Source organism: Pan troglodytes, chromosome 3, assembly GCF_028858775.2.
Source record: "Pan troglodytes isolate AG18354 chromosome 3, NHGRI_mPanTro3-v2.0_pri, whole genome shotgun sequence".
NCBI classification, from domain to species: domain Eukaryota; kingdom Metazoa; phylum Chordata; class Mammalia; order Primates; family Hominidae; genus Pan; species Pan troglodytes.
In genome coordinates, this window is record NC_072401.2 from 89,615,132 (window position 1) to 89,628,720 (window position 13,589).

Sequence of the window (13,589 nt, forward strand, 5' to 3'; positions counted from 1 at the left end):
GGTGGCGGTGGCCTGCCTGGAGTAGCCACTGTGAGGATACCAGCTGCAGTGAGGGAGGCACAGCCAGGGCTGCATGCACCACAGAACCGGCGGGGCCAGGAACAGCTGATCCCAGCAAAAGCCCCATGCCCTACGGAGTTGGTCGGGCGGGAGCCCATGCTCCCGGGTGCAGCTGCAGCCGCCCAGCCATGGCTCTGGACCCAGGCATGCCTGTACTCTCAGGGCCCTGGGAAGCCCTGCAGGCTCTCACTCCCTGTCCTCTTCCCGCTCTCAGCACCCGCCCCCATGGCAGAGCAAAGCTGCGGACGGATCCTGTTAACTGAGCCCAGGTGCTGTTGTGACCCGGCCAGGTGTGCACACACTTGGGGCAGCACTGACACACCACCGCCCTGCCACCGCCATCTCAGCCCCCTCCAGAAACTGGTTCTGAGGCTGAAACTTTGGGTGCCAACGAGTACGGGAGGGAGGCCTGGGGGGCTGAGGGCGGCTTGGGGCGGGCCTGAGGATGCCCCTTGCGCAGACAGCCTGGGTGCCATGGATAGCATGTTGTTGGTGGTGGGAGACAGGCAGGTTCCTCCGTGGGAAGGGGCGGGTCCCCTGAAGCCTGGGGGCTGGGCTACCAGTTCTGGACAAAGTCTCCCACCCACAGTGAGAACTTCCTTGATACCTTTTGGCAAATCAAGTGGTGCTTTTTCCAGGCATGCCCATGGACCAATCAGCACACACTTCCTCCATTTTGAGCATTTCCTCCATTCTGAGCATTTCCTCCATTCTGAGCCTATAAAATCCCTGGAGTTAGCCAGACTCAAGACGCTCAGGACGACCTGCCTCTGAATAGGAGCTACCCACTTCTGGTCTCCTCTCTCCTGAGAGCTGTACCGCTGCTCAATAAAGCTCCTCCGCCTTGCTCACCCTCTAGCTGTCTGCATAACTTCATTTTTCCTGGAAGCAGGACAAGAACCCAGGACCCGCTGAATGGCGGGAGCAAAAGGAGCTGTAACACTTTCCTAGCTGGCTCCCGAGCTGTGGCAGGAGCTAAAGGGGCTGTAACACTATAGCCCTTCTGCCCTCCATGGGCACCAGGCAGCTGTCCCATGTGACAGGAAGCAGTGGTGGGGTGGGGCCAGCCCAGGAGCCCCGAGCTGAAGCAGGGCAGTGGGACTGAAAGAGCCGCATCACAAACGGGCTGAAACACGCTCCCCACCTTCCCCCGCCCCCAACCCCCGTCACCCCACCTCACCTTACTGGGACGAGGAGGAGAGAAGAGAGGGCTCTCCTTCTGGGAGCCCAGACCTCAGGGCTCCCTGAGTCAGAGCTCGACATGCTGTAATACTCTTTTTGGGACTCTGCGGTTCCTGGCATCTCTGAGCTTTTGGGCGCCACCTGTTCCCCTCGTCCAGACACTGGTGCCTGCAGTGGAAGCCCATTGCAATACATCTGGTCCAGCCGCATCCTCGCACAGAGCCAGTGCTTGTGTTGATGCCTGGAGCTTCCTGCCCTGCCACAGCAGCCAGCCTGCCTGGCTATGCACAGTGGCCAGACTCCATGCTCGCTCGCTGACACAACCCACACCCCTTGCCACTTCATGCCTGGCTCGCTCTTGGCATGCATGGGATCCAGGCTGGTAGCACCAGCCAAGATCAGCCTGCCAGGCCAAGTGGGCGAGCCCAGTGAGCACAAGCAAAACTCAAGCATAAGTGCCACCAGCCACAGACGCTTCTGGCTGGTGAAGCCACACCCTAAGGATCCTGAGACATGGCAAAACCCAGTCTCTACCAAAAATACAAAAATTAGCTGGATGTCGCCTGTATTCCCAGCTACTCAGGAGGCTGAGGCAGGAGGATTGCTCGAGCCAGGAGTTGAGGCTGCAGTAAGCCATGTTCACGCCACCATACTCAAGCCTGACAGACCGTTCTCCAAAAAAAAAAAAAAAAGAATCAAAAGATCTTCACAATCTGTATTCTCTACCCCCTACTTCTCTGATCTCATTTTCCCTTTTACTGATTGATTTTATTTTCCCTTTTACTGATTCCCTACCCATACTTCTCAGATCTCATTTTTCTTTTTACTAATTGTAATCTCCTTGCTAAACCTCAAATATACATGCATTGGTGCACCTTAGGGCTTTTGAAAAGGCAGCTCCCTTTGCGAAGAATGCTCTGCCTCTGTTTACCTATGTTGCTTATTAATTCACTTCCTTCAAGTTTTTCAAGTGGTAACTTCTCTGTGAGGCCTACCCTGACTTAATTATAATTCCCCCTACTAGCGTTCCCAGTCTGCCTCATCTTATTCTTGTTTATAGCATTACTCACCTTCTAACATATTATATAATTTGTTACTTACTATGTTTGTTTTTCTCCTTTCACTGGAATGTAAGCTCTATGAGGGCATGGATTTTTACTTCCTTTGTTCATCAGTGTATCCTTAGTTCTTAGAATTGTGCCCAGTATACCAGTCAGTGCTCGATAACATGTGCTAACTTACAAATCTTCACAAGAATATATTCATGTGTTTTGCATGTTTTTAAAAATCAAAGACTATGAATCAAATATAATCACCAATCATACAAACAAAAAGTTAGAATAAAATGTTTGAGAAGTTCCTGGGTTCTGTGGAACAAAGTTTGAAGACCTCTGGCTTAAAGCAAAATCAGACAGAGCTCACATCGATTTAGGCACACGACTTGCAATGCAAACTATTTTACCCTGGAACATCTATTTTTTCAAAACACTGGGAATAAACCAACCATTCCTAGGAATCTCTGTGAAATCCCCAGGGATTGCTTTTTGTTTTGTTTTTGTTTGAGACCGGGTCTTGCTCTGTTCACCAGGCTATAGTGTAGTGGTGCAATCATAGTTCACTGCAGCCTTGAACTCCTGAGCTCAAGCAATCCTTCCACCTCAGCCCCCTGGGTAGCTAGGACTATGGGCACATGTCACCATAACCAGCTAATTTTTTACAAAAATTTTTGTAGAGATGGAATTTCCCAGGTTGGTCTTGAACACCTGGCCTCAAGCAATCCTCCTGCCTCAACCTCCCAAAGCACTGGGATTACTGCTGTGAGCCACCACACCCAGCCTCTCATCTACTTCTCTCTCTCTCTCTCTCTCGTAGAGGCAGTCTCCCAGTGTTGCTCAGGCTGGTCTCAAACTCCTGGGCTCAAGCGATCCTCCCACCTATCTCTTTATTTATTATCAAGATTCATAATTATTATTTACAAGCTCCTCAGCACTTGTAGTTTTGACTTCTTGTTTTGCCAATTATATTATAAATTTCTCAGAGTTACTGGCCAGATCTTATGCTTCTATGGTCCAATAGTGTGATTCTGTCCACATAGTAATTATTTAATCAAGGCTTTGTAATCAGCATTGTAAACCAAGTGAGAATATAAATGAGCCTGTAAACATTACCCCAAATCACACAGAACTTTGAACTTTGAAATACTAAATCTATTTCAGTGATTCTTTTCTGAATTTTAAAAGCGAAGCACCAGAACAGAACATTGGCAACTGACAAGTTTTCCTTGTTAACTCCAGATTTGTGTACTGAAAGGTGGTACAAACATCTAGGGAAGCTCGAATCAAAGCTAATATTTTTACTAGACAGACCAACCCCACCTCTGTTATTACCTGGCATATGCGTGTGGCTGTTCATAAATGTTTGGGGTCTGAGAATCTAGGTATAAGAAAGTTAATGATTGGTACCTAGATCAGCTTGACAGAGAAGAAAGACTTCCAAGAGCACAGCGCTGCCTGGTTGGTTGGTTCGTTTTCAAAAGGCTGAAGAGCTACACAACAAATACAGCAAACTTTATGTATTTACATAATGAAGCACTTGTATGTTTGTATATACCTTTTGTGGCAGAGGAGACCAAAGAAAATGGCATAAAGTAAGGAGAGGTTTTTTGTTGTTTTTTTTTTTTTTTTGAGACGAAGTCTTGCTCTGTCACCAGGCTGGAGTGCAGTGGCGCCATCTTGGCTCACTGCAACCTCCGCCTCCTGGGTTCAAACGATTCTCCTGCATCAGCCTCCCAAGTAGCTGGCACTACAGGCACGTGCCACCATGCCCAGCTAATTTTTGTATTTTTAGTAAAGACGGAGTTTCACCATTTTGGCTGGGATGCTCTCGATCTCTTGACCTCGTGATCTGCCCGTCTCGGCCTCCCAAAGTGCTGGGATTACAGGCTTGAGCCACCGAGCCTGGCCCAGGAGAGATTTTTAAATAGTAAAAATTATGAACAAACATTGTGCCCCACTGTTAGACAATATGACATAAACTGGCATACAATATCATAATCATAAATATTAACAAGTATTTGACACATAGCATACATATAAGGTTATCTTAGGTGAAGAAAATCAGAACTTAGGCTGGGCACGGTGGCTCACACCTGTAATCCCAGCACTTTGGGAGGCCGAGGTGGGCGGATCACAAGGTCAGGAGATCGAGACCATCATGGCTAACACGGTGAAACCCCGTCTCTACTAAATATATAAAAAATTAGCTGGCGTGGTGGCGGGCGCCTGTAGTCCCAGCTACTTGGGAGGCTGAGGCAGGAGAATGGCGTGAACCCGGGAGGCGGAGCTTGCAGTGAGCCGAGACATCGCGCCACTGCACTCCAGCCCGGGAGACAGAGCAAGACTCCGTCTCAAAAAAAAAAAAAAAAAGAAAATCATAACTTAATATGAACACATTCACTGATTTTGAAATGTAAGAAAAAATATGCATGAACTGGCAGCTATCAGAAATTAACTTGAGAGAAAGAAAATAGGGTGCTTTTCTTTTTTTTTTTTTTTTTTTGAGACGGAGTTTCGCTGTTGTTGCCCAGGCTGGAGTGCAATGGTACAATCTCAGCTCACTGCAACCTCTGCCCCCGAGTTCAAGCGATTCTCCTGCCTCAGCCTCCCAAGTAGCTGGGATTACATGTATGTGCCACCACACCCTGCTAATTTTGTATTTTTAGTAGAGACACGGTTTCTCCATGTTGGTCAGGCTGGTCTCAAACTCCTGAACTCAGTTGATCCACCTGCCTCGGCCTCCCAAAGCGCTGGGATTACAGACATGTGCCACCGTGCCCGGCCAGGGTGTTTTTTTTTTTTTTTTTTTTTTAAGACAGGGTTTTACTGTGTTGCCCGGGTTGGCCTCCAACTCCTGGACTCAAGGGATCCTCCTGAAAAAGCCTCTGAGTGGCTGGGACAGCAGGCACATGCCAGCACACCTGGCTCAGAAATAGTGTTTTCTTTTGTTGTTTTTTTGTTTTCAAGATGGGGTCTTATTCTGTGCCCGAGGCTGGAGTGCAGTGGCGTGATCTATGCTCACTGTAAACTCTGCCTCCTGGTTCAAGCGATTCTCCTGCCTCAGCCACCTGAATAGCTGAGTAGCTTAGCAAGCATGCACCACCATGCTCAGCTAATTTTTGTATTTTTAGTAGAGACGGATTTCACAGTGTTGGCCAGGCTGGTCTCCAACTCCTGACCTCAAGTGATCGGCCCGCCTCGGCCTCCCAAAGTGCTGGGATTACAGGTGTGAGCCACCTCACCTGGCCAGAAATACGGTTTTGATAGTTATTACTGTTTCGTCCTCTATCAGTTTTCTAAATTTGATCACTGTCAGTATTTTTGAGTGAGAAAGAGGCAAAAGAATATTAGAAGAAATTCAATCAGTCAGGGAAAGAGTTTAAAAAAGGAAAGCAGTAGAAAGATACTAAGAGGAAAAAAGCATGTAAGAGAAGAGGGAAAAGCATAGAAACATTTGCTAAAAAAGCAAAACCTAGAGAGACAGGAACCAATGACAGAAAGAGGGATATGTTACTGTGTGGGTTGTTTATTAACTTGAATGAATCTCAAATGTCTCACAACAACCCTACATGGTATTATAATCATCCTCATTTTAAAATGACAAAACCAAGTGACAGCATGGATTAAATAAATTGCTCAGTTATTCTAGGGAGCAGTGGAGGGAGATGAGATTGAGGCAACATCACTCTTTGTTGTTTGTTGTTGTTGTTGTTGTTGTTGTTGTGTTCTTAGAGACAGGGTCTTGCTTCGTTGCCCAGGCTGGAATCAGTGGCTCCATCATAGCTCACTGCACCCCCAATCTAGTGGGCTCAAATGATCCTCTCACCTTGGCCTCCCAAAGCACTGGGATTACAGGTATAAGCCACTGTGCCTGGCCTGATTTCATGCTCTAAAGCATTTTTTTCACCACCTCTTATGCAAACATGTAAACATTCCAAAAGATAAGTTTCCATCATCCTTTCAAATAGTGACAACTGATTCAGCAATTTAACATAAATCTATTTGCCTTTGTTCTAATATACTTTAATTTTTTAAAAATAATCACTTATTTGTTTGTTTGTTTATTTTTGAGACAGAGTCCTGCTGTGTCATCGCCCAGGCTGAAGTGCAGTGGCATAGTCTCGGCTCACGGCAACCTCCACTCTCAGGTTCAAGTGATTCTTATGCCTCAGCCTCCCAAGTAACTAAGATTATAGGCATGTGCCACCATGCCCAGCTATTTTTTTTGAGATGGAGTCTCGCTCTGTCGCCCAGGCTGGAGTGTAGTGGAGCAATCTCGGCTCACTGCAACCTCTGCCTCCCAGGTTCAAGTGATTCTCCTGCCTCAGCCTCCCAAGTAGCTGGGACTACAGGTGCATGCCACCATGCCTGGCTAATTTTTGTATTTTTAGTAGAGACGGGGTTTCACCGTGTTAGCCAGGATTGTCTCAATCTGTTGACCTTGTGATCCACCCACCTCAGCCTCCCAAAGTGCTGGGATTACAGGCATGAGCCGCCGTGCCCAGCCTTGTATTTTTAGTAAAGACGGGGTTTCACTATATTGGCCAAACTAGTCTCGAACTCCTGGCCTCAAATGATCCATGTGCCTCAGCCTCCCGGAGTGCTGGGATTATAGGCATGAGCCACCACACCCAGGCTGGACTTTAATTTTTAAGTAATTTTTTTTTCCCCAAAGAAATTCTAAAGGTTTTCATCTTTGGAAAAATGGCAGTGTGCTCTTTCACCTACACCAAAGAGAATGGTAGAGCGTATTCGTTCACTTCTTCATTCATAAATTGCGTGCCTATGTGCAGAACTGTGATTGGTACCCTGTGTATATGACAGAATAAAACACACCTGGACACCTGGCTCTCCTTCTCCAAGAACTTACACAGTGACTTTTAGGGGTTAATTTGGAAGATGTTCACTGGTTTAGCATCTAATAAACTGTGTAATTTTGAAAACAAGGGGCTAGATTAGAAAACCCAACATTAATATTATCTGACTTTTAAAATGTGGATGTTGGGACAGGGATTCTCTCTAATGAGCTTGGGTTTGGGCTTTGGGTTAGACAGGCTGCTCACATTTCTTTGATCCTTAAGAGCAGGCATGGTGTCAGGGAAATATCACAGTGTGAAGATCTTCTTGGCAGGACCTAAGAAGACTCTTAGATTTGTATCTTCTTACGTTATCATCATTTCTTACTTCAAGCATCAATGTCATATTTTGTCAGCTGTGCTGCAAAACTTTCTAGAACTGATTGAACAAGAGCTTCAAACAATGCTGGGCCCACCTACTCCATTTAGTTCTAATTGGAGAAATCTGAGGACCTCATTCTTAGCAACACAGTGATTTTAACTTTTTCCATGATTCATTTTTTTGGAAGGCTGCCTTCTCAAGTTTCAGAAAAGGCTCAGGAATTACATAACTCTTCTCTATTCTAAGTTTATCACTCAGATCCATTGAATGCCTACTATGTGTCAGACCCTGTGGTAATTGTTAGGATTATATAGAAAGAAGACCTAGGCTGGGCGCAGTGGATCATGCCTGTAATCCCAGCACTTTGGGAGGCTGAGGCAGGCAGATCACAAGGTCAGGAGTTTGAGACCAGCCCGGCTGACATGGTGAAGCCCCGTCTCTACCAAAAATACAAAAATTAGCTGGGCGTGGTGGTGTGCACCTGTAATCCCAGCTACTCAGGAGGCTGAGGCTGGAGAATTGCTTGAACCCAGGAGGCAGAGGTTGCAGTGAGCTGAGATTGGACCATTGCACTCCAGCTCTGGGTGACAGAGCAAGACTCCATCTCAGAAAAAAAAAAAAAAAAAGAAAGAAGACCTAGTCCCTGCCCTTAAGGAATTCACAGTCTAAAGGAGAAGCAAGGGAAGGAAACAAAGCGTCATAATTCAGGGTACCGAGTGTTCGAATAGAAGTAAGCATTGGATGTAGGCATACACAAAAGGGGAACTTAGACTGGGAGTCTTAGAACAAACATCTTGGAGGAAATGACATCTGAATTTTGAAGTTTGCCAAGGAAAGAAGCAGGGAGATGAGTTAAAGAGAGAGAGAAACAAGTGCACTGAATGGGATCAAGCTTAAGAAGTGTATTTGTCCATTCTCATGCTGTTGATAAAGACATACCTGAGGCCGGGCGTAGTGGCTCATGCCTGTAATCCCAGCACTCCAGGAGGCCGAGGTGGGCAGATCATGAGGTCAAGAGATCGAGACCATCCTGGCCAACATGGTGAAACCCCGTCTCTACTAAAAATGCAAAAATTAGCCAGGAATGACCTGTGCCTGTAATCCCAGCTACTCGGGAGGCTGAGGCAGGAGAATTGCTTGAGCCCAGGAGGCAGAGGTTGCAGTGAGCTGAGATGGTGCCACTGCACTCCAGCCTGGCGACAGAATGAGACTCTGTCTCAAAAAAAAAAAAAAAAAGACATACCTGAGAGTGGGTAATTTATAAAGAAAAAGAGGTTGAATGAGCTCACAGTTCCAAGTTGCTGAGGAGGCCTCACAATCATCGCAGAAGGCGAAAGGCATGTCTTTACATGGCAGCAGGCAAGAGAGAATGAGAGCCAAGAGAAAGGGGTTTCCCCTTATAAAACTATCAGATCTCTGAGACTTATTCACTACCATGAGAACAGTATGGGGGAAACTGCCCCCATGATTCAATTATCTCCCAACGGGTCCCTACCACAACACGTGGGAATTATGGGAGCTACAATTCAAGATGAGATTTGGGTGGGGACACAGCAAAACCATATCAAGAAGGAAACTTGTAAGTGGAAGAAATGACACTGGAGCAGTGGCAGGGAATAGATTACGAAGAAAGTGTCTTTCATGCAATGCTAAAGAGCTTTAATTTTACCTAGAAGTTGCAATTGGAAGAATGTAAACATAAGCATGCTTTGATTAGTGTGTGAAGAATGGACAAAGGGTGACCCCAAAGGCAAGGGAAACCAGTTGGAAAACTCCCATGTTGTAGTGAGGATGGAGCAGAGGAGACAAATTATAGACATGAAGCAGCAAAGGCTGGTTCCTGGGTTTTGCTTTGGGAGTCTGAGTGGGAGGCATTGCCATTCACCACGAGAGGCAAATTAGAAGGAATAGGCTTGGGTGGGAATTCCATTTTGGATATGTTGAGGTGTCTAGAGGCCCTCAATGGCCATTTTCAGTCCATGTCTGGATATTTTAGTTGGGAGCTTAGGAGAGAAATCTTGGCTGGGAATAAAGTGGCAAGTCACCAGCATACGGGTGACAGGTGCAGTCATAACGCTGTATTGCCTTTCACAAGGACAGTACACACCATGAGAAGATGGTTGATGGTAGACAATGAGAGGGCAGGGGACTGAGAAGCAACTGCTGGATATTTAGAAGGAAAGCCAGAAAAGTAGGGATGGGAAAGATAAGACTGCTTAATGAGAAGGGAGTGGCCAAGAGGGTTAAATGCTAAAGAGCTCAAGTAAGTTAAAACTAAAAAGAACCACTGTATCTAGCCAATAAGAGGTCAGTGTGGACCTTTGAGACCAATGTTTCACTGGTGTGGTGGAGTCAGAGGGTAGAATGCAGGGAATTGAGAAGTGAATGAGAAATGGGAAAGTGAAGCCATAATTGTGGTCAGGGAAGTCTAAAATCTAAGAGTTTGGTTAACTTTAGTCTTGGTCTTGTTTACTTTTACTGTGTTTTCTCCTTCTTGCCCTGACACATTTTCCACTTACTCTCTTCCTCCTGGTTTCCAATGAATGGCTGCAGCGTTCTCATGTTCCTTCTGGTATTTTTTCATTTACTTATTAATGTATAAGTACTTATTAACCTTATCTGACTTTTGCAGTGGAAAATAACTGACTTTGGGATGAAATAGGGCTGGGTTTGAATCCCTTGCTAGAGTCCTCAGGGGCTGCTTTTTTTGTTATCTACAGGAGTTTCAATCTATACAGAAATCTTCTCAAACCAGCCAGGGGCTGGGAGCTGAGACTGCTGGGCCTGAGGCAGCTCTTTCCTCCACTTCTGTCTCTCTCTGGGAAATGTCTGCTCTCATCTCTGCTTTTCTCTGCACTTAACAGTGTGCACGTTTTCTAGAAACCAGTAGGCCAGTTGGACAAATCTTTCAATCTTAGCTCCTTCCATTACACAGCTCAGGAGCCCAACCTTCTCTCAGCATAAATTTTTAAGAGAATATGGTTGTTGACTAGCCAAGGATTGACTTTAGGATCATGTAGTCCAAATAGCAAGAAGTGGCCAGGCGCAGTGGCTCACGTCTGTAATCCCAGCACTTTGGGAGGTGGAGGCGGGATGATAACTTGAGGTCAGGAGTTTGAGATCAGCCTGGCCAACATGGTGAAACCCCATCGCTACTAAAAATACAAAAATTAGCCAGGCGTGGTGGCGCACACCAGTAATCCCAGCTACTCGGGAGGCTGAGGCAGGAGAATCGCTTGAGCCTAGGAAGCGGAGGTTGCAGTGGGCCGAGATTGTGCCACTACACTTTAGCCTGGGCGACAGAGCAAGACTCTGTCTCAGAAAAAAAAAAATAGCAATAAGTGTCAGTTGGTACAAACAAGGCCCCCAGACCAAACATTTAAGTAAGAGCTATGAGTAAGGGGCAGTTCCCAGAAATGAAGGTTTGAACTGCACAGAAACTGGTGTGGGATTTTGGACAAATCCCTCAATCTTTTCAGTCTTAAACGCAGAGTGAAGTTAAAACTTAGTGGATGCAGGCCAGGGCACGGTAGCCCACACCTGTAATCCCAGCACTTTGGGAGACTCAGGCAGGGGGATCACTTGAGGCCAGGCGTTTGAGACCAGCCTGGGCAACATAACAAGACTCCATCTCTACAAAAAAATTACACCTATAATATAGTTTTAGCTACTCAGGAGGCTGATGTGGGAAGATTCCTGGAGCCCAGGAGTTCAAGGCTGCAGTGAGCTATGACAGTGCCACTGCACTCCAGCCTGGGTGACAGAGCAAGACTGTATCTCTAAAAAAACAAAAAAAATAAAAATCTTAGTGGATGCTGTGTTGTGTGAGAACTCTTTCTCTAGCTGCTAGGAGCACTGCCAGGGGAGAGCTCTCATCTGTCATCCTCTCCAGGTATTTCCTGATGGCAGATGGCAGAAGACAGTCTCCTTGTTCAGTCACGTCCTCTTTCCAAGGACTGTCTGCATCCAATTAATGCTCAATGTCAGGGTAATAAAAATCTGTTCCTCAGACCCCCATCAAGTGGGCACAATTCTAGGGGACATTGCAATTCCAGAGCTCCCTGCAGAGGACAGTGGGCCTCTGTCATGACATGACAGACCAAAGTCTCCCTCTGCCCATTCCTGCTTCTGTCCTTTCCCTGTCATATGTGTTGTTTCCAAGAGCATTACCTAATAAACTTCCTGCACACTAATCTCAGTCTGAGTCTGCTTCCTAGGGAACCCAACCTGTGACAATACCATACCTCCATCTTACAATATTTTGGGAAGAAATAAATGAAATAGGACAACTCCTGGGACACCTTAATTGAAAGCTCTTTCTCTGAGCTCTTACCATGAAGTTTTCTGCTACTAAACTTTTTCTTTTTCTTTTTTGTTTTGAGAAAGAGTCTAACTCTGTTGGTGCGATCTTGGCTGACTGCAACCTCCACCGCCCAGGCTCAAGCGATTCTCGTGCCTCAGCCTGCAGAGTAGCTGGGACTACAGGCCTGCACCACCAAACCTGGCTAATGTTTTTATTTTTAGTAGAGATGGGGTTTCACCATGTTAGCCAGGCTGGTCTCGAACTCCTGGCCTCAAAAGATCTGCCCGCCTCAGCCTCCCAAAGTGCTGGGATTACAGGAATGAGCCACGGCACCTGGCCTTCTACTGCTACTTTTATTGACGCCTTCTGTTCTCCTAGCCTCTATGTATGTGTGTTGTAGAGCACTATTGGCTTCTTTACATTATGCTCCCTTCTTTTTTGTGTGCTCTGCAGTAACTTAAGATTTGCTCCCACATAGTATTTCCCTTTGGCTAGGGTCAACTTCATGAGTGTCAATCCTGTGTAGCTACACAGGGCCCAGCACTTGGAAGGGTCCCACGCTTGATTTAATGCCCTATTCTTGCAATCTTGATATTCCTTTTCCCTTTTTTTGAGATGGAGTCTGAAGTCTTGCTCCCTGTTGCCCAGGCTGGAGTGCAGTGTCAGGATCACAGCTCACTGCAGCCTCAACTTTCTGGGCTCCAGCAATCCTCCCATCTCAGCCTCCTTAATAGCTGGGACTACAAGTGTGCACCGCATCTGGCTAATTTTTCTATTTTTTATAGACACAGGGTTTCACTACATTGTCCAGGCTGGTCTCAAACTCCTGGGCTCAAACGATCCACCCATCTCGGCCTACCAAAGTGCTGGGATTACAGGCATAAGCCACCACACTGGACTCTTTATTAAATTCTTAATAATTTTTTAATAATGGCTCTGCATTTTTATTTTGCACTGGGCTCAGCAAAAAAAAAAAAAAAAAAAAAGCCATGTTACTAGTCTTGCTTTTGGCTCCCTGCCTCCTAAGATGTGAGACAGATCTCCTGAACCGGGCTAGAACCTACCCTTGGTGTGTTACCAAAGGCTCAGTGACTTCACTGGTTAGATCTCTGTTGCCTCCACATTCGCTTCACTTGTTCAGATACACACTGCTATCTTTCTGGTATAATTCACTTTCCTCACTTTTCCATCTCCTGACAAAATCTCTCTGGGAAGATAATCGACCACCATTGTCCCCAAGCCCTGCTACATCCACCCTGGTGTCTTTTACAGAAATGTACATAGGTCATAGGTTCTCAATACTTACCACTGGTAGACTGACTTATTAGGCTTCCCTACATGGTCATTTCTAAATCCTGTACTGTTTGGTCATTCTATCCACTCCTTCATACTTGCTCCACAGTTATATTCATTTGGCTTGTACATTTATGTGACATATTCTCAATTACCATCTCTAATGTTCATTCATCTATTAGGTTAGAGTTTCTGGACTATGTCTTTTTTTTTTTTTTGAGAGACAGTCTCACTCTGTCACCCAGGTTGAAGTGCAGTGGCATGATCTTGGCTCACTGCAACCTCTGCCTCCCAGGTTCAAGTGATTCTCAGGCCTCAGCCTCCTGAGTAACTGGGATAACAGGTGTGCACCACCACACCCGGCTAATTTTTGTATTTTTAGTAGAGACGGGGTTTTGCCATGTTGGCCAGGCTGGTCTCAAACTCCTGGCCTCAAGTGATCCACCCACCTTGGCCTCCCAAAGTGCTGAGATTACAGGCATGAGCCACTGCACCCGGCCCATTAGCTCTTTTATATC